Below are 26,706 nucleotides of genomic sequence, written 5' to 3'. Positions count from 1 at the left end.
CAACTTCGGATTTTAGTGAATTTGCGAAGCGCTGGCGAAAATTCGCCTGGCGAAGTGCGGCGAAGAGCGGCGAAGTTGCGCCTGGCGCAACTTCGATTCTTAGTGAATTTGCCCCCTTGAGTCTTTATTGCATAGTGTGGTGCAATGTTTTGGGGCGAACCCCTTTGTCAAGCATATTTAGATTTTAACTTCTGCCTGGTAGTAATTTTTTAAATATCCTATGGCCAGTCTTAGGACAGATGATTTGGGAAAAGTAGAAAAGATTTATAAGGGGCACAAAAGCTCAACCTGTAGTGCTCATTAAAATGTCTAGGTGCAGATTGCAATGTTGGCACTAGCTAACGTTTGTTTCTGCATAATGTGTAAGTTAGGGGATGAGTAGTGGCTGACATACTGTATCTCCTAGGATCCTAGGGATGTACAAGAGGAACAAAGATCCAGATATAGATAGAGCTGTACTTGTAGGTAAATACAATGAACAATAGGTGAATGCCCCACTGGGTTTGACCATGATATTGATTGATAGTTCTGATACTTTACTCTGAACCCAGTGCCCAATAATAGTTGGGTTGATAGAAAAGACTTTTATACATGTGTTTGATTTAAACTATCAACCAATCTTCACCCAACGTTGCATTGCAGGGCCCTCCTACTCCTTCATTGTGTAACCATTCATTTAAATGATCTTGATTCAATTAAATAATACCTTGGTTAATTTAAATTACCCCTGTGGTTTATAATATGTCAATGATTAATTAATTAAATACATTGATGATTATTATGATGACGAAGAAGAAAGCTCTACAAAAAAATAAATTGTATCGGGGAAATAAAGCAAGATCTATGACCCTTGTTTCAGTTGTCAGTTGGGTTGGTCAACCACCTAGAGCAAAGCAGTTACAATTGGTACATAGGAGGCCAATTTATAAAAATGTAAGATCACATTTTTTCTCATAATTCACAAAACAAAATTAAAAATCTATCAAACCAAAAAAAACAAGAAACCTCAAATGAAAAAATGAGGCATCTTCACCCAACATTAAATTGCATGGCCCTCCTACTCCTTCATTCTGTAATCATTCTCCGAAATAATCTTGGTTATTTTAATTTACCCCTGTGATTTATAATATGTCAATGGTTAATTAATTAAATACATTGATGATTATTATGATGACGAAGAAGAAAGCCCTACAAAAAATAAATTGTATCGGGGAAATAAAGCAAGATCTATGACCCTTGTTTCAGTTGTCAGTTGGGTTGGTCAACCACCTAGACCAAAGCAGTTACAATTGGTACATAGGAGGCCAATTTATAAAGATGTAAGATCACATTTTTTCTCATAATTCACAAAAAAAATTAAAAATCTATCAAACCAAAAAAAACAAGAAACCTCAAATGAAAAAATGAGGCATCTTCACCAAACATTAAATTGCACGGCCCTCCTACTCCTTCATTCTGTAATCATTCTCCGAAATAATCTTGGTTATTTTAAATTACCCCTGTGGTTTATAATATGTCAATAGTTACATAATTAAATACATTGTTGATTATTATGATGACAAAGAAGAAAGTCTCACAGAAAATGAACTGTATATGTGGAATAAACCAAGATCTAAGGCTCCTGTTTCAGTTGTTAGTTGGGTTGGTACCTGTTATCCAGAATGCTTGGATAATTTTGGATCTTCATACCTTAAGTCTAATAATAAATCATGTAAATTGAAATTAATTCAATATAGGGTTGCCTTCTGTCCTCTGGGAACTCAGGCAGGGGGGGCAGAGCCGCTATGCAATGGGGGCGAGTCCATGATAGGAAAACATAGGAAACCCTGTTGGTTTTTCTAATTTGGAAAAAAGGGCAGGCAGTTTTGACCTGGACAGCCCTACAAAAACGGGTCTTATCTTAGTTTAGATCAATTAAAAGATACTGTTTTATTATTACAGAGAAAAAGGAAATTATTTTTTAAAATGTGGATTAATTGATTACAATGTAGTCTATGGGAGACAGACTTTACGTAATTCGGAACTTTCTGGATAATGAGTTTCCAGATAATGGATCCCATAGCTGTATAACAAATGATTGCTTTTGGACATTATCCAGTAATTATAGAGACAAGTGACATTTAACCGCTAATTATCTGCCAAATATAGCAATAGATAATGTTCCTAGAAGTAGGTAGTTGTATGAGTTCTAGCATTGTCAGAATCAAAATCTGTAGACAAATATCTTACAAGCCCCAAAGTCACAACAAAAGGATGTTTCTCAGGAATACAGATTGTCTGACGAGCACAAATATAAAGCTGGTTTCAGATATTTTCCATAGCGTTTGCCATTAATCGCACTTTTGCAGATCAGAATCCTATGCTAGGGTGTGTATGCCTGGGACCCGGACCTTCGATTATTATCCCTATAGATTAGAATTAAGCTGACCATAGATGTAAAGATCCGATCGTACGAATCGAGGAGAGTTTTGGAGAGTCTCGACATTTTTCGTCCGGTGGAGATCGGTCGTTTGTAGTGATGGGCGAATTTATTCGCCAGGCGCGAATTCACTGCGAATTTGCGCGATTCGCCGCCAGCGAATAAATTTGCGAAACGCCCGTGAAAATTTGCGTCAAAAATTCGCCGGCGTCAAAAATTTGTTTTCGAAAAAACGGACTCCGGCGTCAAAAACGGGCGCCGGCGTCAAAAAAAATGGGCGCCGGCATCGTTTTGCGAATTTCTCGCCATTTCGCAAATTTCGCAAATTTTTTCGGCGAAGCAAAATGGCGCAAATTCGCCCATCACTAGTCGTTTAGTCAATCGGACAGGTTAAATAATATCTCTGCATATATTGCCGATCGTACGATTTTCAGTGGGAAACGGTCACCAACTTTTGTCAGACATAACTATCGTACGATTACTGTCAGGGGCAGAACATCGGCTCATCTGTTCTTTTACTACTTTATTTCATCTGAATGGTAAGACTTTGATCTGAATAGTTAGTGGAGGGTCGGGAGATGGAGAAGTCAGATCTTCGAGGATTCAAACAATCTGGATCTTTGCATCTATGGCCAACTTCAGTCTCTGTTTCCCTTGTTTACTGATGGTTATCCTGGTACTTAGTATAATTCTGTGCTGTCCAATATTTTCCATGTAGTGAACTGGAAATAGATGAGCATGTGTTCAGGGCTGGATTATAATAAAATGATGATGTCATACAAAGAATTCAGCAGGGGGAAATCATAAAAATATCTTGGAGGGCCACATCCAACCTTCATTTGTACAGAAGACACATTCACTAGGTTCTGTGTATTGTTCATTTAGTTGAGGTCACAATGGGCACCAGGCAGGAAAGATCCCATTGGTCCCTGTGCCAGACGCCTCATCAGCAGCAGAATTCAGACTCCCTTCTCCTTCTTTTTGGCAGGGTAAAGAGAAATCGGTCTTTGAGAAAACATTACCTTAAAGTGAAGATATACTCAAGAAGATTATGTTTTATTGTGGGAAGGAGGAAGGAACGTTCTAGCGTTTGTTTTTCACATCTGTTGTTTGAACATCAAGCCGTTGAATGCTGTAAGGTTAGGCATTGAAATTCATTGCAGGAACAGGCAGCCGGGAAGGGGTAGGCAGATTTTAATACTGTCAGGCAGGCAGCCAAATGAAGAGTGAATGTTTTAACCAAGAGAGAGACTCCCTGGGTCATAGAGAGATCTGGTTTATAATGTTCTGCTGTGGAATGTAGATTCCAGGCCTAGCTGACATATTAAGGCTAAAAGTAGTATGATGTATCTGACATGGCAGCTCTGTGATATTTTGTCCCATATAAGGCTCTAGCAAGAATTGGTTGCTCTAACCAATACCAGTCATCCCAATATCAAGATCCATATTTCCTTTGCATGTTATATGCATGTACTTTATTAAGCCAATGGCAACAGAGTTGGACCATGCACAAAGTTTCCTACTCTCCCGTCTAAGGTTCAGATTGAAGGGGGCCCCACCAAGAATAGAACACCCAGTCACATGAAAATAAGAACAGAGCAACAAGGTTAAACCAGATCCTGACCTATGGCATTTCAACTTGTTCCTGTCACGTACGGCTCCCTAAATTCAGAACAAGTGCTAAGCTCCCTGGTCATGACTCAATCTTCTGCCTGTTGCAGCCAACTTTGGCACAGGGAGGAGCCCTCAGCTACTCAGATACCGCCAGATCTTAACTTGAGAGGAGCAAAGCAGATGTTCTGAATGAGCAAAGGGGCACGTGCGTTTCCAAGGTTTTGGATTGAAGGCAACTGTTCAGGGAGTAGATGAAAAGGGTAGTCAGACAGACAGTGGTCGGTACAGGCAAGGTCAATCAGGCCGGGGTCAGTACAGGCAGTGTTCAAGGAGTAGTCAGACAGGCAAGGGTCAATATCGGCAGAGTTCAGAATAGTCAGGCAGGCAAGGGTCAAAACAAATCAGACAAGACAGAAATCGCACCCAGGATACTAACAAGTTAGACTGCTAATGGCCAATGAGTTTGGATTCAAAGCCCCTTAAAATATTTGAATTTACCGCCACCCAACACAATGACATCACGCACACCCGGAAGTGCTATAGGACGAACAACACTAAAAAAAAGCAGAATCATGCAGCGGGCGTCCCCACTGGACTAACAGGGTAAATCCTTACATTTTCTTGTGATGCAGTGAAATTCGACATTTTGCCATTTGCACATTTTTTCGCTAAACTGTGAACAAATTCGCAGAGAAAAAACGCCCATAAGAAAAAAAACAGCCATTGACTTTAATGCATTTGGACATAAAAGTCCCCATCAGAAAAACGCCCATTGACTTTAATGCATTAGGACGAAAAAAGTCCCCATAAGAAAAAACTCCCATTGGCTTTAATGCATCGTGACAAAAAAGTCGCCATAAGAAAAAACATCCATTGACTTTAATGCATTTGGAGCGAGAAAAATTGTTGCGCGTGTAAAATTTGTTGCGTGGAAAAACACTCATTAACCTTAATGCATTTTGCAAAATTTTCTCCCGTTTTGTGAATTTTTTGCAACAGATTCGCTCATCACTAATTGTTCCCTAAATCTTCCAACCCTTAACAAAATTCAACTAATAGATGGCACCATGTGAACTCTTTTCCTCCTACAGAGAGAAGACAATGGGCATTGGAGATACGTCTTCATGAGCTTCAGGGGGATTTTATTCATCTCGTATAAGTTATGACTCCTTTTCAAAGCAGGGACGTTTTGGAGTCTTCCCTAACTAATCTACAGACACAATACAAGTTGTGCCAATACATCTCTTTCTTTCCCAGGTCCACAAATCAGGGCTTGTCTGTGATCTGACCCTCAAAGATGGTTTTGTCTCTTCTAACACTGCTCACTGGCATTCGGCAGGTAGATATGGATCAAATGCCCCCTCTAAACTTGGCACAAATTGATCTGCCCAGAAGCTGTGCCCACAACAAACTGGCCATGCACATACATTTATGTCTATATGTGTGCCTGTATAAGATACAATACTTCACTTTGCCCCATTAGATCAACAAGTCATTTCAATGTGGATCAAGAGTTCACTAACCAGAACCCCTAACAACTTCTTGCCAAATTCCCTGCTGCTCAAACCATTGCCATTCTTTACACATTTTTGCATTTTGCAAGAAAAAAATAGAAAAGTCATTAGTACGGAGCAGTTGCTGAGAGTATAAATCGTTTTATTCTTGGAACAGGTGAGAGATCAAGAAAGAAATAACAAACAGAATGTTAGAGAGGAATCTGTTGCAATATATTCCATAGGTCTGTTATGCCTAATGTTATATTACAGGCCAACTGGAGCCTTGGGCAGGGTGCATTAATATAGTCTTATATCAGCTGTCCTATTGGGGTCTTCAAGAAACAATTTGAAATAAGAGATGTGCATGGCTACAATGGCTTGTGAGAAAATAGGTCACATCTGGCTGGAAACTTACTAAACATCGTATAGATTGTTCACTGCTACACGTGACGCTCTCTTTCTCAGCTGAGCACTTGCAGAAATAAAATCGGATATCCAAGCTCAAGTAGGACTCTCGCACATGTCCATGGGTCCTAGTGTTTCTTAAACAGGAAAACCATATTTATTGAAGAACAATGATATTTAAAAAGGAAAGGATAACTATTAGCAGGCTGGGGAGAAATAGCAAACCATTAGCTTTCCATTTGAGCAGTTACTGAAACCACCAGGTGTCTACCTCCAGCTTAACAGGATCTCTGTGTTGCCTCTAAGCTATTATTGTACTTTCTTGGCCCCTATGTACTGTCAGGCCTGGATCTGTGGGAAGGCCATAAAGGCCCGAGCCTAGGGTAGCAAGATTTTAGGGGCAGGGAGCCGCCCAGACTCGTTCTAAGTAGCAGTTACAGGCCCCATCTGCGTAATAGATCTGTAAAGTCTGTTTGATGTAGTCCATACAGTCTGATAGGTGTTGCTTGAGGAACTGCTCCACAATACAATCTCATGGTTAGAGTACAGAGCTGCTGTTATTAGCTTACTCTATCTATATTGCACTCATACATGCATACATGTATTGGGAATATAGAGCAGAACTCTACATGTTAAGGATATAGAGCAGACCTCTGCATGTTGAGCATATAGAGCAGATATTTTCATGTTCAAGATATAGAGCAGACTTCATTATGTTCAGGATATAAAGCAGACTTCTGCAGGTTTAGGGTATAAAGCAGACTTCTACATGTTGGGAATATAGAGCAAACCTCTGCATGTTGAAGATATAGAGCAGACCTCTAGATGGTATGGATATAAAGCGGACCTCTGCATGTTGGGGATATAGAGCAGTCCTCTTCATGTTCAGGGTATAGAGCAGACCTCTGCATGCTGGAGATGTAGAGCAGACCTCTTCATGTTCAGGGTATAGAGCAGACTTCTGCATGTTGGGGACATAGAGCAGACCTCTATGCGCTACCTGTTTAGGATATAAAGCAATGTCTTGTATGTTCAGGATATTGAGCAGACCTCTCTGATCTACATGTTTAGGATATAGAGCAGTGCTTTGTATGTTCAGGATACAACAGTAATGTTCTGTATAGGATATAACTAGTGATCTCAATAAATTCGCAAAATTGCTGCGAAAATTAGACAATTAAATTGACGCCCATTAACTTTAATGTTCTGCAAAAGTTGCCGGCATCAATTTTGCCGCCCGAGAATTGTTGTGGGAAATTCTCAAATTTCATGGCCAAGCAAAATGAGACAAATTCGCCCATCACTACAGAGACGTTTTGCAGGTCTGTACAGTTGTAAAGCAGATGGTAAATGTTTCTTGGTTAATTTGTATGATACTCCTTTAACAACATTGAAATTCAAGTATTTTAACACTCTACTACAGTGGCTGTGCCATCTACAAAGATAATAAGCCCCCTGTTTAAAAGCATTATGTTACACATTCACTCTGATGTTCCTTTACATTATGATGAAGCAATAGGGAAAGGGAGAATCTCTTGATGTTCTTGTAGCTCTACAGAACATGGGGAGGGTGGAGATCTCTACCCGTGATCTGCTCTTTTCCTGAGGGTTTACAGTCAAATGACTACATATTTCCATGTATTATTTTAATGATGGCAAACATCTCCCATTTCAGTGGGAAGCAGCAATTCAAAGTAAGGACTGGAAAAGAGAATTATTGAGAGAGAGAGAGAGAGAGAGAGAGAGAGAGAGAGAGAGAGAGAGAGAGAGAGAGACTTCTTGTACATAGGAAAAAAATAAAGTTTTTAATTTGGAGGTGAGTCAGTTATGCTCTCACTATATAAGGCCTAAAAGTGTATTTTGCTCTACCAAATGAGGGAAGTTACTATAAAATGTCTTCCTTGGACAGACCATTTGATGTTGTAAGCTCCTCTGCCAAAGGAAGGGATTAAACTCACTTAGCCTCATTAGCTAAGCATTAACTATACGGCTGCCAATGGTGGAATTCTGTGGTGAGATCAAGACATCCACTGGGTCAATGGCAACTGAGTGATAGTGGATTCAGGGGGTATGTTTTAGCTGGTTGTTATATTAATGTATGATGATATGACTTAATGGTGTGATAAGACCATTTGCAGTTGGTCTAAATATTTAGATGTGTATGTATTATACAAATATGATATATGTATACAGTGGCAACATATTCTACAGCTCTGTACAAAGGATATATTTGCATTTCTGTAGTAAATTCCTTCCCAGTACTATGGTTTTCAATGTGTATGCTATAAAAAACAGATGTTGTCTTACTATGGTCATAACTTGTGCTTTCCACCATATACTGTTGATACCAGATAAATATTAAATCTACATTCAGTGTTGACTTGTAATCTGACCAGTTTATCTCTCACTTTCCTCATTGTCCGCCAGAGATCCACCAGAGATCCACCAAGCTTCATCAGTTGAGCAACATTTGAAGAACATTTGTAGGTCTATATTTCTTGCTCTACTAAATTCCAGTCTATCTAATATTTCATGGCTGTTCATTCCCTTGATGTTAATAATTGAGCCAAAAAGCAAAAGTCATCTATGAATTCTTTGTCTTCACCATAAACTCTAAAGTTAGCTCTGTGGATGGGTCATTGGGTTCAGAGCTGATCAGTTGGAAAAATTGGAGTAGTGATGAATACTAGATTAAGGCAAGGAGGCAACGTAAAATACTTGGCAGAAAATTATAACATAATCATTGCCTTTATCTGTATAGCCATGATTTTACTTTTTTTTTTCAACATTTATTATAAAGGTCTTTGGGTCTTCTTCAGTTGCAGCTATGAGTGTTGTGCTATCAACATATTTGTCTATGTCAAACGATCAATCTTATTTTCCAAAATACAGTACTACCAGCCTATTTCTTAATTTTCTGCCATGGCGAATGGCCTTGTGTCTAGTTTTGAGGTTCAAAGCATTTTGGTTGTTGGTGAAGCACGTTGATTTTTTGGTTCTGATCCTCCTTGGTTTCAAACAAACAGGTTAAAAAAAGTTGGTTGATTAAAGTTAGGTGAGTATGCTGTATCTTTTCTGTCTCATGGGTTAGCCAGGGGGAAGCATTCAAGTGCCTATTTAAGCACTAGACAAGGCACTCCTCTATCACCTCATTAAATAAACAGTGATTTTAATAAATGTAATAAGGTGACAGGTGAAGGGTCTTCCTTCCATTTAAGTGAGTGTAAGTTATTGAATCATTAAGATCGCGTTATCTTGGCTCACGTCATACAGCTTAATTGAAAACAGAAACATGTATAGAGCAGAGAGACAGGTGAGAGAACTTCCTAACCGGCTGTTCTGCTTTTTGCAGGAGGGAAGCCTGTAGAGAGTTCCTGCTGGGCTTTAAGGGTAAATACAACACATAATTAGTAAGAGGAGAGCACTCCAAGGTAGCAATATGCTGTGATTGTGTTTATTAAGGACTACTACACAGAATTTTTATTGAGACCCAGAATTACAGGGTTACCTTTGATGAAGATTTTGCTAAAAGCACACAAGGACATGTTAAATTGTTAGATTTTTGGTTTATACATTAGGCATTTTAGTCCATTCAGCATACAACTGTAACAACTCACCTCCCTGGTGGCCTAGTGGTGCAGCGGGGACGCCCGCCATGCCACTCCTCCATGTCCCCTCAGGGCGCGCTTCTGTGAGATTTAAAGGTGCAGTCGCACTGGCGTGATGACACCAGCGCACATTGGCGTGAAATTCAAGCACTATTTGAGGGCATTTCTGTGTGTGAATCCTTGTCTGTTATAGGTAATCTCATTGCGAGTTCCTGGTGCTTCTGTGCTATATAACTTCTATTATTCTGTGATCTGAGATCCTGTTGTGACCCCTGCCTGTTTTTGGACAATTCTGACTTCTGTATCCTGACTCTTGCCTGGTAACCGACTTCGCTTATCCTGTATCCCTTCTGATTGATCTCCTGGTTTGACCCTTGCCTGTTTGACTCCGCTTCTACTCTGCCTCCCCCGACCCTGCCTGATCTGACTTCGCTTTCTGTCTACACCGAGTACCGCGACCTTCTGCCAAAAAGACTTTGCATTACCTTTGTGCCCCTTAGCTTGTTCAGAACCCCTCACTTTGCACCTCTCTTAATAAGACCTGGTGGCATCCGACTAGCCGAGGGCTCCTCCGGAGGTGAAAGGCGGCTGTTAAAGGTGGAAGCAAGAGCCGAGAACAGGGAGCTTAGCATGGGTTCTGAATTTAGGGTGCCAACCGTGACAACAACCCAACATGTATTTAAAAGTTGTAGTCCAGACAACAGCTGGAAGGTTGGACATGTTTGAATTCTATGTTTCCCATATATCTAATGTGCATCCTTGTTCCTTGGCAGAAAGGTACTGTATGAATGTAGATGAAGTGGACTCTGGCTGGTGTTGTTGGGTGAAGAAGTGTTGGGCAGCAATTTCCTGCAGTTTGGACTCAAACACTGTTTCCTAATTAGCCTCTTTGGCCTGCAGATCGCTCAGTCCATCTGCCTTGCTAATCACCCTTGATCTCGTTTGGCCGATCCAGCCCAGCTCAAAGCCCATGGAAACCGATTAAATGTTCCAAATCTGGAAGGTGCGAGCAGTGTCTGCTGGATATACACAGACAGGTCAGCACAGATTCTGTACCAAAAAGTATGTTTCATTAACATATCATTCACCAAATAAATCAGTTGCATTGAAATAAAGTGGGGGGGGGGGTGGTTGTAGCTCTGCTAAGAGCCTGGAATGTTGGCTGGTTTATATGTTTTTCCAGCTAAATCTCAAGGTTTTGTTGCAAAGGTGTGAGGAATTTTGGGATCCAGACATAGTTTAAATATACCCCCCCCCCCATACACACACATAGAAAGAATAACGTTTTGGGCATATGAAGCCATTTTCTGCACTTTTGCTGCTGCATTTTTTCCATGCTGAGAAGTCTGAAATCTCCCCCAAATGTACCCATTTCTGGCCATGGTAACCAAGTGTATAAAGCCAGACAATACTGTATTCAAAGGATTAAGGCTGAGATTCCATGGATGTCCCCTAGCTTGTGTATCATTCAGATCTGTAGGTATGTCATGTCAACAGGTATAAGGTGTTGGGGAGCCCTGTATGTATAGACTGCTTATGGCAGATTTTAAAGGGCATGTAAAGGCAAAGAAATAAAATCCCATTTTTACTCTCTTTAATGAAAAAGAAACCTTTCTCCATTATACTTGAATTAAAAAAATGTGTGCCGTTTTTATAAGAAACCTGACTGTATGCAGTGAAATTCTCCCTTCATTTACTGCTGTGGATAGGAATTGTCAGACGGTCCCTAACTGCTCTGCAGGGAAACAATCATACTTATGAACAGCAGGGGGAGCCCCCGCCTTACTTCCCAGCCATGCAGAACTCAAGCAGCTTTGTTTATGATGATCCCTAAGCAGCTCAGACCACACTGAGCATGTGCACAGTCTTAGTCTTGCAAAGATGTATAACAAAGTTACAAGATGGTGACCCCCTGTAGCCAACTTTGAAAGTATAAATCATTTGTTTGATTAGGCTTGTGGTGCAGTAAGTTCATGTTTATATTTAGTATACAAAATACAGCATTTCTAGCCTTATTCTATTTTACACTTTACATGCCCTTTAAATACCTGGCTCTATGATCTGCCAGTTGCTCTCTAGGCATATCCCTCTAGCCTACCCCAAGCCCTGCCTAAGATAAATAAACTGTCTGCTATTTAGTAAGACCCCATCTGTGAAGGTGGCAAGCCAATGCTACTCCAATACAAGTTATAAAGAACTGAACTGTGGGTGTTGAGTACAAGGTTAACAAACATGGAATTAGTAATGAGTATTCCATGAGGTTTTCTATATGCGACTTCCTAAGCCCAATGCTGTTTATCCAGAAGCAAACAAAATGATTTGTCCCTGTAAAAGAGCATGAGCTAGCGGGAATACTTCAATAGCACATTGCTGCAGGGAAAACTGCTAGGCACAGAACATAAAAGATGAAATATCTCAAAAAGAGGAGTTGTTCCACTGTAACTCACAGTCCCCAGTGATATAATTGCTGATTTCAGTGGAAGAAAACAGACGACCAACCTGCCCTGACGGCTAAAACTTTAAATACGTGACGATGAAATCATTTTAGAAAATGAATGTTTATTTGGAAAAAGAGTTTTTGTTTTTCCCTCGCCCCCCTACCTGAAAGCCTGTGTGAGTGAATAATGATCGGGAGCAGCACTGAAACCACTGGTAATTATTCATCAAATGTCTCGCTGCTTTCCTTGGGAACGTCTTGTATTAGAGCAATGATCCCCAACCAGTAGCTCGTGAGTAACATGTTGCTCTCCGACCCCTTGGATGTTGCTCCCCATGGCCTCAAAGCAGGTGCTTCTTTTTGAATTCCAAGCTTGGAGACAAGTTTTGGTTGTATTTAAACCACTGCAAACTGAGGCCCCTGTAGACTTCATGGAGGCTACTAAATGGTCAATCAGAGCACTTATTTGGTACCTCTAGGAACATTTTCCATGCTTGTGTTGCTCCCCAACTCTTTTTACATCCGATTGTTGCTCACAGGTAGAAAAGGTCGGGGATCCCTGTATTAGAGGATACTCGGCCTTCAAGAGGCGCCACAAGTTAGTGGATACTTAGAGAGCTGCTATGATTCTTTTGCCTTTATCCTTAAACAGGGTCATTTTTTTAATGATAAAAAGAAAAATCCATTTTCTTTCAAACTTCCTGCCTCCCCTGTAATTGTTGTTGTTTAACTGGAGATAATGAGCTGTGTATAAACAACCCCTTCTATGTTGGGAGCCTGATTATTAGGAAACAGGAAGTTGGAAACATAGAGTCGTTTTGATTTCCATATGAATAATAACCATTGATTTTGAACACGGGCGGAAATAGGGGTAGAGAGCACAGGTATAAGCTTTGGGTGCAATTGGTAGGGGGAGAGAACAATTGGATTGTGCAGAGGACAGAGGCAATGGGCAGTTTTACTAAAGGGCGAAGTCGCTAGTGAAAATTCGCCAGGAATCCCATCGGCAGGGACATCGGTAATTTACTAACAATAATAGAGGTCAATTCTCTAGCAAAAGCGACCGTTGCTTGTGCAGTTTTACACCCTATGGGCAGGTACATTTTCACTCAGGTGAACCATCATTACTCCGTAAATTCACCAAAGTGCGAATCTTACATAACGTTACGCCTTTCGCCAGAATTTCCTTCATCGCGTTAGACCTGGCGAATGTATAAGATAAATTAACATCCTCCTCAATCTTATGTCAGTGACATCATATCCTGTAGAGCCGAAAAGTCATAAAAGTTCCTTTAAATATGGACATATGTTAATCTGGGAATCACTTTGGTTTGTTTATATCTATTGATTTTTATTTAATGGGCCTTATGTTATATCAGCAGTAGTGGAGATATATGTACAAGTGGAGAGTTTATCATGAATACATAATAATATACAAAATCCACTTCTGCCCCTTTAAATTAAAGGGGAACTATCGCAATGAAAAATTGTCAGATATTCATTGACAGATCCAATATATTTTATAGGGGGGGCTCCTTTCCTAGCAGATTATTAGAGCTCACTCAAATAACTGATTCCAGTACAAACATCCTGCATGTAGAGAGACATGGGGGCCGATATACCAAGGGGCGAATATCGAGGGTTAATTAACCCTCGATATTCGACTGAGAATTAAAATCCTTCAACTTCGAATATCTAAGTCGAAGGATTTTAGCGCAAATAATTCGATTGAACGATCGAAGGAATAATCCTTCGATCGAATGATTCAAAGGATTTTAATCCAACGATCGAAGGAATATCCTTCGACCAAAAAAACGTAGGAAAGCCTATGGGGACCTTCCCCATAGGCTAACATTGAGTTCGGTAGCTTTTAGATGGAGAACTAGAGGGTCGAAGTTTTTTCTTAAAGAGACAGTACTTCGACTATCGAATAGTGGAATAGTCAAACGATTTTTAGTTCAAATCCTTCGATTCGAAGTCGAAGGTTGAAGTAGCCCATTCGATGGTCGAAGTAGCCCAAAAAACACTTTGAAATTCAAAGTTTTTTTTACTTCGAATCCTTCACTCGAGCTTGGTGAATTGGCCCCATGATGTCTGGTGAGTTTAATAGACTGAGCTCTAATACATGTTCTAGGCAAAAGGAGTCCCCCTATAAGATATATTGGATCTAACTGTCAATAAATGTCTGACACCCAACGGCTGTATAAGGAGAGAATAAAGAGAGACAGATGCTGAGAGAGTAATAATAATAATAAACTTGATTATTTCAGAAACAATGCAGAATATTTAATTGATTGTATCAAGGAAGATTTTTATTTCAATATGATGAAGCTTATATTAAATTTTCATTTTCGCAACAGTTCCCCTTTAAAAACTCCATTCTGTATTTATTTTGTCCTGAAATCTGCTTTTCCGCTGTGAGTCCTGCTCGTGGTTTTCGGCAGATTTTAGTCATTGCCATAAAAAGCGCTTGTTACTGAAGCCTTTTAGCATCCCCGTATATTTACAAGACAACAACACGCTATTAACGATGGTTCAGGAGACTCGTCCCAGGGGAAAGCCGGCAATTAAATCCCACATCTGAATCCCCTCTGTCTGCCAATAAGATGCGACACTCCCATTGCTGCTTAACCCTTTCTACTGCAGAAGACATTTAGCCAGGTTAATTAACCCTCTAAAATTTGGCAAAATCTGGGCAATAGCTGATTAGATTCGACGCCGATGTTCTGCCTGTTTCATCCACGTGGCTTGGATTTGTTCGAGCTGCAGAAAAAGAGCAGTAATTGTCTTGCAAGGAATATCATAAAATATAATTATATTGAGCAATTAATGCCTAAGGGCATGAGAACAGCCGTAATCAAAAGAATCTGCGGGAATTGGCACTTCAAAGGCAGTTGTGACATTTCAGAGCCTTCGCTGGCGCTCAACGAGAAAAGTGCGGATATCGTTTAAATGGCATTTGTTAGTTTTTGGGGTTTTTTTTTATTATTATACCAGTAATGTAATAAAAAAGGTGGGTTTTTAGAATGTTTAAACTAGGGCTTGTGAGGAGTGACCTTGGATCTACCGTGTAAAGGATAAGTAAACCTTTAAAATAAGTGAATGTAAAACTGATGAGGGGGCTGTTCTAAGCTCTTTTGTCATTTACATTCATTATTTATCTTGTTTTTATTCCAAGATATTAAGGGATACATGTACTGTTAATATGAATGAATTGTGTTACAACAGCGCCACCTGCTGGTCAGTTTCCCACCAGTCTGACCAGCAAGTAGTCAAGGAAGTTGTCAGGAGAAAGAAAGAGGCTGATGTTCTTCTGCTTAGGAAAGATGTGAGAAAGGTTTCTAGTTTTATTCCTAAGCAGAAGAACATCAGCCTCTTTCTTTCTCCTGACAACTTCCTTGACTACTTGCTGGTCAGACTGGTGGGAAACTGACCAGCAGGTGGCGCTGTTGTAACACAATTCATTCATATTAACAGCACATGTATCCCTTAATATCTTGGAATAAAAACAAAATAAATAATGAATGTAAATGACAAAAGTGCTTAGAATAGCCCCCTCATCAGTTTTACATTCACTTATTTTAAAGGTTTACTTATCCTTTAACAAGATACTGGATACGAATATATCAAGCACTGGGCTTATTTGCCCGAATTTTCTTTAGTTCTGTTCAAGACGGAGAACATGGCAGCTCCCACCCATATTCACCAGTCCAAACATACAGAATAAAGGAATGATCTGGATAAGCTGATATTTCTGACATTCGTTGGGCTTCCTATTACCTCCCACTGAAATGGAATAGGCCTCTGTATCTGAAAAGCCCCGAGCAGATTTGGAAGGGTCGCCATAGGACTAGAGATAATGATACATCTCTTCCATGTAAATGGGTGGGTAGACAATTGAATTGGGAGAAAGTTCTATAATGAGCCTCCTGACATGAAAGAAGGGGAAGCTTTGTGTGATTCTTCGCTGCTTTGGTGTCCCAGAACTTTTTCCGCTTTGCCATTTATCTCAGATAAGAATCCAAAAAGGGGGGAAACATCAGCCGGACTTTTATCTTTTGCGCGTAAGAACTGACAGTCGATGGAATGGTTTGCTCTTTGTTCTTGAGCTCATCATGTGGCCGCATGGCGCGGCGTTTCTCGTAATGTTCAGCCATAAATGGAGAGCAGTGCTCCCTCTTTCCCGCTGCAAGTTTCTAAGATCTCATAATATCTTTGTTCATCTCTTTGTCTTTTTCTTCTTCATTCTTCCCTCATGTTTGTCATGTTGTCCATCTCATGTCTCCCTTCAAGGCTGAGAAGTTGTTGCCATTTTGTACTTGTGACCTCTCTGCACTGGTTATTAGTAAGTTTCGGCTCAATCTGGACTTTGTTATTTAAGAACAGCTGTAGGGCCGCGGGCAGATATCCCTGTACCAGATAACTTTTGGCTTATAGTCAAATCTTTGGCTCAGTTTTCTGTCCGTTGGGCAAAAAGAACAAAGTGGCCCTTGAGCAGTGGTGCTGGGACGGCCAGTAGTCCACTCATTTACATCACTTTTCAAACCAGGCGGTGTAATTAAAGCTAAATTCTAAATATGAGACAGACTCCCAGCCTGGTTCCTAATTAAAAGGTTAATGACACTACTGGTGTATCTGCCCCATGTGTAACTGTTCTATTTGCCTTCCCTTATACGTCTCAGTGGGTTCAGTCTGTTTGTACCTGTTGTATATTCTGTTGTGCTTGACTGTAACTGATCTTTATAGTGTTCTACTTGATTGTGTCTGCTCTGTTTTGTGTTGTTCTTGTTGATTGTATCTGTTCTGTTTTGTGTTGTTCCTGATTGTATCTGCTGTGCGTTGTGTTGTTTCTGATTGTATCTTCTCGGTATAGTGTTATGCCTGATTGTATCTGTTCTGTATGATGTTGTCCCTGATTGTATCTTCTCTGTATTGCATTGTGCCTGATTGTATCTGTTTTCTCTGGTTGCATCTGCTGGTCTGTGTTGTATCCAAGTGTTTGTGCTGTGCATTGTGTTCTCTCTGATTGGATCTGGCCTGTGAGTGGGTTTGATTCTCACTGCTCTGTATTCAGCAGGCGCGGTGCTTTATATCTGTATATAAATATATACATTGCACCCCGGCAGACCCAGGCAATTTTCTGCCAGTAAATAAAGTGATGGAGCAGCTGCTAAGTGTGTGTTGTGGGGAATAAAATCACAGCAGGGATGTGCACATCAGCACCAGCGAGAAAGCAAAGCATTTGTTGGGGGGATACCCAGAAGCTGACAGTCTGATCAGACTTCATTTAATAGTCTGTACTGACGATCATATTCCCTGACCTCACTAACTCGAGTGACACACACACGCGCACACACACACATATACACACACACATATATACACACACATATATACACACACATATATACACACACACATATACACACACATATACACACACACACACATACACACACACACATATACACACACACATATACACACACACATATATACACACACATATATACACACACATACACACACACACACATACACACACACACATATATACACACACATATACACACACACACATATATACACACACATATATACACACACACACATATACACACACACATATATACACACACATATATACACACACACATATACACACACACATATATACACACACACATATATACACACACATATACACACACACACATATATACACACACATATATACACACACACACATATACACACACACATATATACACACACATATATACACACACACATATACACACACACACACATATACACACACACACACACACACACAAGCACCAGGGGCTCAGCACACGGGGGATACACACCACTCACACACATATACTGCTTCTCTTCTGTTTCCCATCCACAGCGAATAGACAAGCTCCTGTATCTGCATAATGCAAACACTATGGGGCAGATTAATCAAGGGTCGAATAGCAAATTTGAATTTTCGAGTGTCAAAATTCACATATTCGAATTTTTATCCCCCTATTCGAATGTGAGATTTACCACACCTCGACCACAATTCAAATATTCTCCAGCTAAAACCTCCCGGGTTCATTTACAAGTCAATGGCAGAGGTCCGTTCATGCCATTTGGAGATGTTAATAGCCTTCCTGATATTCAAGGTTTTTTTTTGGAGGAAAACTCAATTCTAATTCTCGGGTCATGCAAATTGACAAAATCTGTGCTTTATACAAATTGTGTGTGTACGGGCAGGTAGGGTCCTCTGTGTTGGGTACCCAGACCTCTCTGTTGTGTCTCTCAGTCAGACTTTTTAGGAGACCAACCAGCCTGGGATTTAAGGGCAACTGAGGCTAATCAGACCCAACCTGAAGCACCTCACTCTGTTACACTATTGTATAGTTTTATTTTGGTTTATGCTTTTTATATTCGCATCTTTTAATAAATGACACGACATTCTTGGTTTTAAAGTAAATGAGTTTATTTGTGGTTCCAAAAACTTCTAAAACCTCCAAAATGAGAGTTTCCATAAATGGGCCGATGTCCAGCAAAACCAGATCCGATCCCTTAAATTCACGCAACCTCAATGCTCTGCACAACTGAACACAGATCATAGACTTTTTGGGTTCCCCTCAATTTAAAACATGGAAATTGGGGTTTGGAATTTGGTCTTCAACAATATTTTTTGTGAAGGATCCAGTATTCAGCCGGATCCAAAAACTGCAATAGTATAACATTTCTATTACGTCGATGTGATTTCATTCTGCAGTAACTGGAGAAACATAAGACTGAAGGGAGAAAGAAAATATAAGGGTTGGGAGGGGGAAAAGGAGAGAAATTTGGGTTTACAGATGGCCTCCCAAGCCGGTGTACCCTGAGGTGACCTTGACGATAAACACTCAGGTCTTGTTACCTGCAGCAGGCAAGGAACAAGAGAACATTGGCAGGAGCTGCCAGAGAGGTTGCCAACATATATAATTTAAAGCTTGGACACCAGCAGTTCCCCATAGTGGTAAAGATAAAGGTAAAATTGAACAAGACAGATGATACTTTGTAATAATAACAACTTCCTTGTGTTTTTCTTTCCATGGGTGGGATTCTCAGCCTGAGCGCGGTGCTACGGTCCTGCCGTACAGACCATTAGATGGGATTCTCCGTACTGGAAGCCAACGGTTGGCTAAAGGAGACCCAGTCTTTACCAGTTACCCTGAACCATTGTGTCTCACATGTGGAATCCATGAACTCTCTAGAGTAACACAATGTGTCATTGTGGGTAGAGGTGATGGATCATGGGTACCCACCACCAGGGCCGCCATCAGAATTTGCAGGGCCCCATACGACAACATTTTCTTGGCCCACCTACAAGTAAAAAAACATTGGTGGTGTGGCCCCCTTACAAGTTGAAAAAAAAAACATTGGTGGCCAGGGACCTGTACAAGTAAAAAAAAAAAAACAACTTGGTGGAAGTTAGAAAAAAACATCAGTGGCCAGGGCCCCCCTAGAAAAAACAAGACCATTGGTGTTCAGTGGAATTTATCTTCTTCCTTGGCTCCTTTCTGTGGCTTTGTCTTCCTTTCAGCAGCGGCTCAACTCTACTTCGGCAGCTCATGGGAGGCCCGGCTAATCCCTAAAGTGCAGCAGGGCCGGGCCCCCTTTACATATAGAAGCCACCGGGCCTGGGATGGTGGCCCTGCCCACAACGCACCCTTGCTCTGCAGTTGTATCAATGTAACTGTATCAGCCAGTGTTTTATGTTGACGTATGTTAATACAGGTATAGGACCTGTTATCCCAGAATGCTCGGGACCTGATGTTTTCTGGATAATGAATCTTTCTGTAAATTGGATCTTCATACCTTAAAGGGATACTGTCTTCGGAAAACATGTTTTTTTTCAAAACGCATCCGTTAATAGTGCTACTCCAGCAGAATTCTGCACTGAAATCTATTTCTCAAAAGAGCAAACAGATTTTTTTATATTTAATTTTGAAATCTGACATGGGGCTAGACATTTTGTCAATTTCCCAGCTGCCCCAGGTCATGTGACTTGTGCCTGCACTTTAGGAGAGAAATGCTTTCTGGCAGGCTGCTGTTTTTCATACTCAATGTAACTGAATGTGTCTCAGTGGGACCTGGATTTTACTATTGAGTGCTGTACTTAGATCTACCAGGCAGCTGTTATCTTGTGTTAGGGAGCTGTTATCTGGTTACCATCCCATTGTTCTGTTGTTTGGCTGCTGGGGGGGGAAAAGGGAGGGGGTGATAATCACTCCAACTTGCAGTACAGCAGTAAAGAGTGACTGAAGTTTATCAGAGCACAAGTCACATGACTAGGGGCAGCTGGGAAATTGACAAAATGTCTAGCCCCATGTCAGATTTCAAAATTGAATATAAAAAAATCTGTTTGCTCTTTTGAGAAATGGATTTCAGTGCAGAATTCTGCTGGAGCAGCACTATTAACTGATTCATTTTGAAAAAATTTTTTTTTCCCATGACAGTATCCCTTTAAGTCTATTAGAAAATCATTTAAACAATGATTAAACCCAATAGGTTTGTTTTGCCTTTAATAAGGATTAATTATATCTTAGTTTGGATAAAGCACAAGGTACTGTTTTATTATTACACAGAAAAAGGAAATCGTTTTTTAAATTTCGATTATTTAATTATAGTGGAGTCTCTGGGAGACAACCTTCCCGTAATTTGGGGCTTTCTGGATAACTGATCCTTTGTCTACATCAGACTAAAAGTTTGTTTTTAAAAGAGCAACCCTTTAATATCTCTGTCAGATCAGTCTCTTTCTGATTGAAATTCACGCTCTTAATCTGTACAATTTCTCTGACTAGTGAATAAACATGATTTTCAGAATGCATTGCCGGCCGGATGGAATAATGGGCTTTTCTCTCCACCATTCATATTACTGTGTCAGTTATTCCAACATAAAAAAGACTTTGGATCCCTTAAGTGGCGCCTGGGACAACAGGTATTATCGGGTGACATTTCTACGTCCCGGCTTCACAGATGTGACTTTTGAGTCCCGCGCTGAACACTTGAAAGCTAATCTCGCCCATAATAAGAGGCAATTTCCAGCGCTGGCTTCATCCCTACGGGACTTCATTTGCATCAGAATCGCAGCTTCTATCTCTTTGTATAAACATCCATCAATTCATTTATATCACCACTTTCACCGAGGTGTCTCATTTATATCAATGCTTTCATCCCCCCAACACACTCTTTATTTTCTTCATTTATATCAGAAGTTCTCAGTGTCCGCTCCATCAACGCTCGCTCGCCATGACGCTCTCAATGTCATCAGAGTATTTATATGAAGGAAAGCAGAGCAGGCAGTAACGCTTCCAACACTTTCTCACATTCATGACTAGTGATTAGTGATGGGCGAATTTATTCACCAGGCGCGAATTCACAGCGAATTTGCGCGATTCGCCGCCAGCGAATAAATTCGCAAAACGCCGTGAAAATTCGCGGTACAATTCGCAGGCGATCACAAAAATTTTTTCCAAAAAAACAGACGCCGGCGTAAAAAACGGGCGCCGGCGTCAAAAAAACTAATTTTTCGCCATTTCGCAAATTTCGCATGAAATTCCCAAATTCCGGTGCAAATTCGCCCATCACTACTAGAGATCAGTGACATTTTTCCACCAGGTTTCACCATAAAAATGATACTTATAGGCGCAAATTTACTTACCTCCGAAATTTGCGATGGTTTCACTGACATCGCAACACTTCGCCAGACGTAGATTCGCAGTTCGAAGTTACACTAACGAATCCTAATTAGCATACGGCAAGTATATGTTGCAGCAAATACATTACACTACACAAGTCCAGGGAAACCATAATAAAATAAAGTTGTTATATTGCCCTACACATGAGCCCAGTGTATAGTTTATGTGCCATGTGTTAGCAAACGTAAAAAAAAATTTACAATCTTTTTCAGCCTATCACCCTATAAAAAGTAAAAGACGCCAGCGTTTTTGGGACTTAGAAAAATGTGCAACTTTTTTTGGAGGAACTCTTTATCTACTCTATTGCACTTCGCCTGGTCTGAGGTGGCGAAGGTAAGTCTGGCGCAAGAGGCAACGTTCAGTAAAATCCGCATCTTAGTAAATTTGCTTAGTTACGCCCAATCGCCGGAGCGAAAATTCGCCTGGCGTTAGAGTGCAAAGTATCACTAGAGTCTATCTCCTTCGCTAGCGAATTTATGTCAGCGCCTGTTAGTAAATCGGTGAAGTTCCAAAATGACGTCACGCTGACAAATTTTCACCAGCGTTAGTCACTTCGCCCTCTAGTACATTTTCCCCATAGACTGTAATGGGTTGCACAATTTGTTGCGCATAGAAAATTTCGTAGCCCATAGAGTTCAATGCATTTTGGCAAATTCTTTGCTGTTTCACTTATTTATGGTTAAGCAAAACAGGACCAATTCGCCCATCATTATTCATGATCCCTTCCCATTTTCCAGTTGTGTCTGTCCCTATATATTAGGTACCTATCTAGTACTACCAATCCCTATTTCTGTAGGGAAATGAGAGAGAGCAGACAGTAACCCTTCCAACACTTTCCTCTTGTCTCTATATATTAGGTACCTATCTAGTGTTACCAATCCCTATTTCTGTAGGGAAATGAGAGAGAGGAGACAGTAACCCTTCCAACACTTTCCTCTTGTCTCTATATATTAGGTACCTATCTAGTGTTACCAATCCCTATTTCTGTAGGGAAATGAGAGAGAGCAGGTAGTAACCCTTCCAACACTTTCCTCTTGTCTCTATATATTAGGTACTTATCTAGTGCTACCAATCCCTATTTCTGTAGGGAAATGAGAGAGAGCAGACAGTAACCCTTCCAACACTTTCCTCTTGTCTCTATATATTAGGTACCTATCTAGTGTTACCAATCCCTATTTCTGTAGGGAAATGAGAGAGAGCAGACAGTAACCCTTCCAACACTTTCCTCTTGTCTCTATATATTAGGTACTTATCTAGTGCTACCAATCCCTATTTCTGTAGGGAAATGAGAGAGAGCAGACAGTAACCCTTCCAACACTTTCCTCTTGTCTCTATATATTAGGTACCTATCTAGTGTTACCAATCCCTATTTCTGTAGGGAAATGAGAGCAGACAGTAACCCTTCCAACACTTTCCTCTTGTCTCTATATATTAGGTACCTATCTAGTGTTACCAATCCCTATTTCTGTAGGGAAATGAGAGAGAGCAGGTAGTAACCCTTCCAACACTTTCCTCTTGTCTCTATATATTAGGTACCTATCTAGTGTTACCAAACCCTATTTCTGTAGGGAAATGAGAGCAGACAGTAACCCTTCCAACACTTTCCTCTTGTCTCTATATATTAGGTACCTATCTAGTGTTACCAATCCCTATTTCTGTAGGAAATGAGAGAGAGCAGACAGTAACCCTTCCAACACTTTCCTCTTGTCTCTATATATTAGGTACCTATCTAGTGCTACCAATCCCTATTTCTGTAGGGAAATGAGAGAGAGCAGACAGTAACCCTTCCAACACTTTCCTCTTGTCTCTATATATTAGGTACCTATCTAGTGCTACCAATCCCTATTTCTGTAGGGAAATGAGAGAGAGCAGACAGTAACCCTTCCAACACTTTCCTCTTGTCTCTATATATTAGGTACCTATCTAGTGTTACCAATCCCTATTTCTGTAGGGAAATGAGAGAGAGCAGACAGTAACCCTTCCAACACTTTCCTCTTGTCTCTATATATTAGGTACCTATCTAGTGTTACCAATCCCTATTTCTGTAGGGAAATGAGAGAGAGAGCAGACAGTAACCCTTCCAACACTTTCCTCTTGTCTCTATATATTAGGTACCTATCTAGTGCTACCAATCCCTATTTCTGTAGGGAAATGAGAGAGAGCAGACAGTAACCCTTCCAACACTTTCCTCTTGTCTCTATATATTAGGTACCTATCTAGTGCTACCAATCCCTATTTCTGTAGGAAATGAGAGAGAGCAGACAGTAACCCTTCCAACACTTTCCTCTTGTCTCTATATATTAGGTACCTATCTAGTGCTACCAATCCCTATTTCTGTAGGGAAATGAGAGAGAGCAGACAGTAACCCTTCCAACACTTTCCTCTTGTCTCTATATATTAGGTACCTATCTAGTGTTACCAATCCCTATTTCTGTAGGGAAATGAGAGCAGACAGTAACCCTTCCAACACTTTCCTCTTGTCTCTATATATTAGGTACCTATCTAGTGTTACCAATCCCTATTTCTGTAGGGAAATGAGAGAGAGCAGATAGTAACCCTTCCAACACTTTCCTCTTGTCTCTATATATTAGGTACCTATCTAGTGTTACCAATCCCTATTTCTGTAGGGAAATGAGAGCAGACAGTAACCCTTCCAACACTTTCCTCTTGTCTCTATATATTAGGTACCTATCTAGTGTTACCAATCCCTATTTCTATAAGGGAAAAGGAAAGCAGAGCAGATAGAAACCCTTCCAAAACGTTTCCTTGATTTGTCTCTATAAATATAAATGTATTGGGGATCTATCTAGTCTAGCAGTCCCTATTTCTATAAGAGGAAGGAGAGCAGGCAGTAACCTTCCCACCACATTCTTACATTCATAATCCCTTCCTTTTATGAAATGTAGTCCTGGCGCTGTTAGAGTGCTCTGCCTTTGGAGATGTATATTTGTACCATATACTGGAAGCCCTTGTGCACTTATATTTGGCCTCCGCCATAGAGATGTATTATTCACCCAATGTCAAAGTGAGTATTAGCATCTCATTAAAAACCAGAGAGAGAGAGGGGGATCCATTAATGAGGGCTGTTTGTGTTTAAGAGACTTAGAGACAAGTTTTTAGCAGCAGGCAGCATTGAGGTGGGGGGTTCTACTCGTCTGCCAAAACAGTCTTTATTGTGTGGCTTCCTCGCTGCTTGTAATCTTTTATTACACGTCAAGAATTAAACAATTACTCTGTAAAGTGATCTATCTGGTGCGATACGGGGGCGAATGGCACACACTATAATATCCCATATATCGCCCACTATTAAAGCAATTTTATGTCCGCTGGTGTCAGGCTAAAAGATGAGCGGACGGAAGTGAAAAAGGAAAAAGAAAGAAGAAAGACATCAGAGAAAGGGGTTTTAAGTAGCACAATATAAAAATATCTGAATTCTGTAATTATTTGGCAATTACATTTTTAAATGTTAAAATGATTAAATCACACACTAATTGGCCATATTTGGCTCCTGCAGCATATGATGGTTGTCCCTATTAATATCTCAACTATCCTGTCTTGAACCTACTTAATGTAATACAAACGATGGGTCTCCAACCGTTATGCTGTTTTGGGCTAGCCAAGACCACCCAATCACCCCCATTCAGTGGGTAACTATAGAGAAAGCAGACCTGTAATTATAGGGCGGCCCATAGAACAGGGGGTCCGGACTGTGGGGTCTGCTTCCTCTATAGCTTTAAAAAAAAACCACCACTGCCACAATTGTATTTCTACAGTCCTCTCTTTCTGCTTATGTGAGACCTTTAAGAGGAATAGTGCATGGACAGCCTTTGTAGTTCAGCAAGTTGGCTTCTCTGGGAGAAGATCTCATTCTTTGTGCCTTTTGGACTCCCTGAGGTCCTTCTTTTTGTTGTTATGTTTCTGGAGAAAGACCCTGTGTTCACAAGGGAAGCTGGATAGTCAGAAGTTTCTTCTGGTTCTTGGTCCTGCTGGTGGATTTCAAGATGGTCCCATCTAGGAGATATAATACTCCAAGTCATTCCAATTCTTGGGCAAATGTTAATGAATACTTGGGTATTCTAAGCCTCTATAGACAAACACCAATGTATTTATTATACATGAAGTATTTCTCCTGCCATGTGTTCTGGGGTATTTCATGTGACATTTACCTAATATCCTGCCATGCATTCTGGGGATCATGTAGCGGACCTTCTATTGGGTCATCACACTGATACCTATAGTAACAAGATATTTCTGTAGATTACGCAATGAGCTTATGGACACTTTCTCGAGTGAAGGAATAGAATAAAAAAAACTTTTTAATGTTTTGTTTGGCTACTTCGACCATCGAATGGGTTACTTCGACTACGACTTAGAATCGAACGATTCGAACTAAAAATCGTTCGACCATTTGAATGTCTCTTTAAAAAAAACTTTGACCCCCTAGTTCGCCACCTAAAAGCTACCGAAGTCAATGTTAGCCTATGGGGAAGGTCCCCATAGGCTTTGCAATCTTTTTTTGGTCGAAGAAAAATCGTTTGATTGATAGATTAAAATTCTTCGGATCAAACGATTCGAAGGATTTATTGTTCGAACGAACGAATTGCGGTAAATCCTTCGACTTCGATATTCAAAGTTGAAGGATTAAACTTCGACAGTCGAATATCGAGGATTAATTAACCCACGATATTCGACCATAAGTAAATTTGCCCCTTAAAGTATGTTATAGAATGGCTAATTATTTGCCCTTTTCTTCCGACTCTTTCCAACTTTGAAATGGGGGTCACTGACCCCATCTCAAAAACAAATGCTCTGTAAGGCTACAAATGTATTATTAGTGCTACTTTTTATTCCTCATCTTCCTATTCAGTCCCTCTCCTATTCATATTAAACCACTGCATGGTTGCTAGGGGAATTTGGACCCTAGCAACCAGATAGCTGAAATTGCAAACTGGAGAGCTGCTGAATAAAAAGCTAAATAACT

General features: G+C 40.4%; 1 protein-coding gene across 2 annotated transcripts in view; it reads left to right on the top strand.

Moving 5' to 3' along the window:
* Nucleotides 1–26,706, top strand: part of cntfr.S (ciliary neurotrophic factor receptor S homeolog) — a 241,708-nt gene that overhangs the window by 31,476 nt on the left and 183,526 nt on the right. The gene's annotated exons all lie outside the window — the stretch shown is intronic.

This window comes from Xenopus laevis, chromosome 1S (genome assembly GCF_017654675.1).
Source record: "Xenopus laevis strain J_2021 chromosome 1S, Xenopus_laevis_v10.1, whole genome shotgun sequence".
Taxonomy (NCBI): Eukaryota; Metazoa; Chordata; class Amphibia; order Anura; family Pipidae; genus Xenopus; species Xenopus laevis.
The sequence above is the reverse complement of the archived record's forward strand: the minus strand, read 5'-3'. Positions and strand labels throughout refer to the sequence as shown.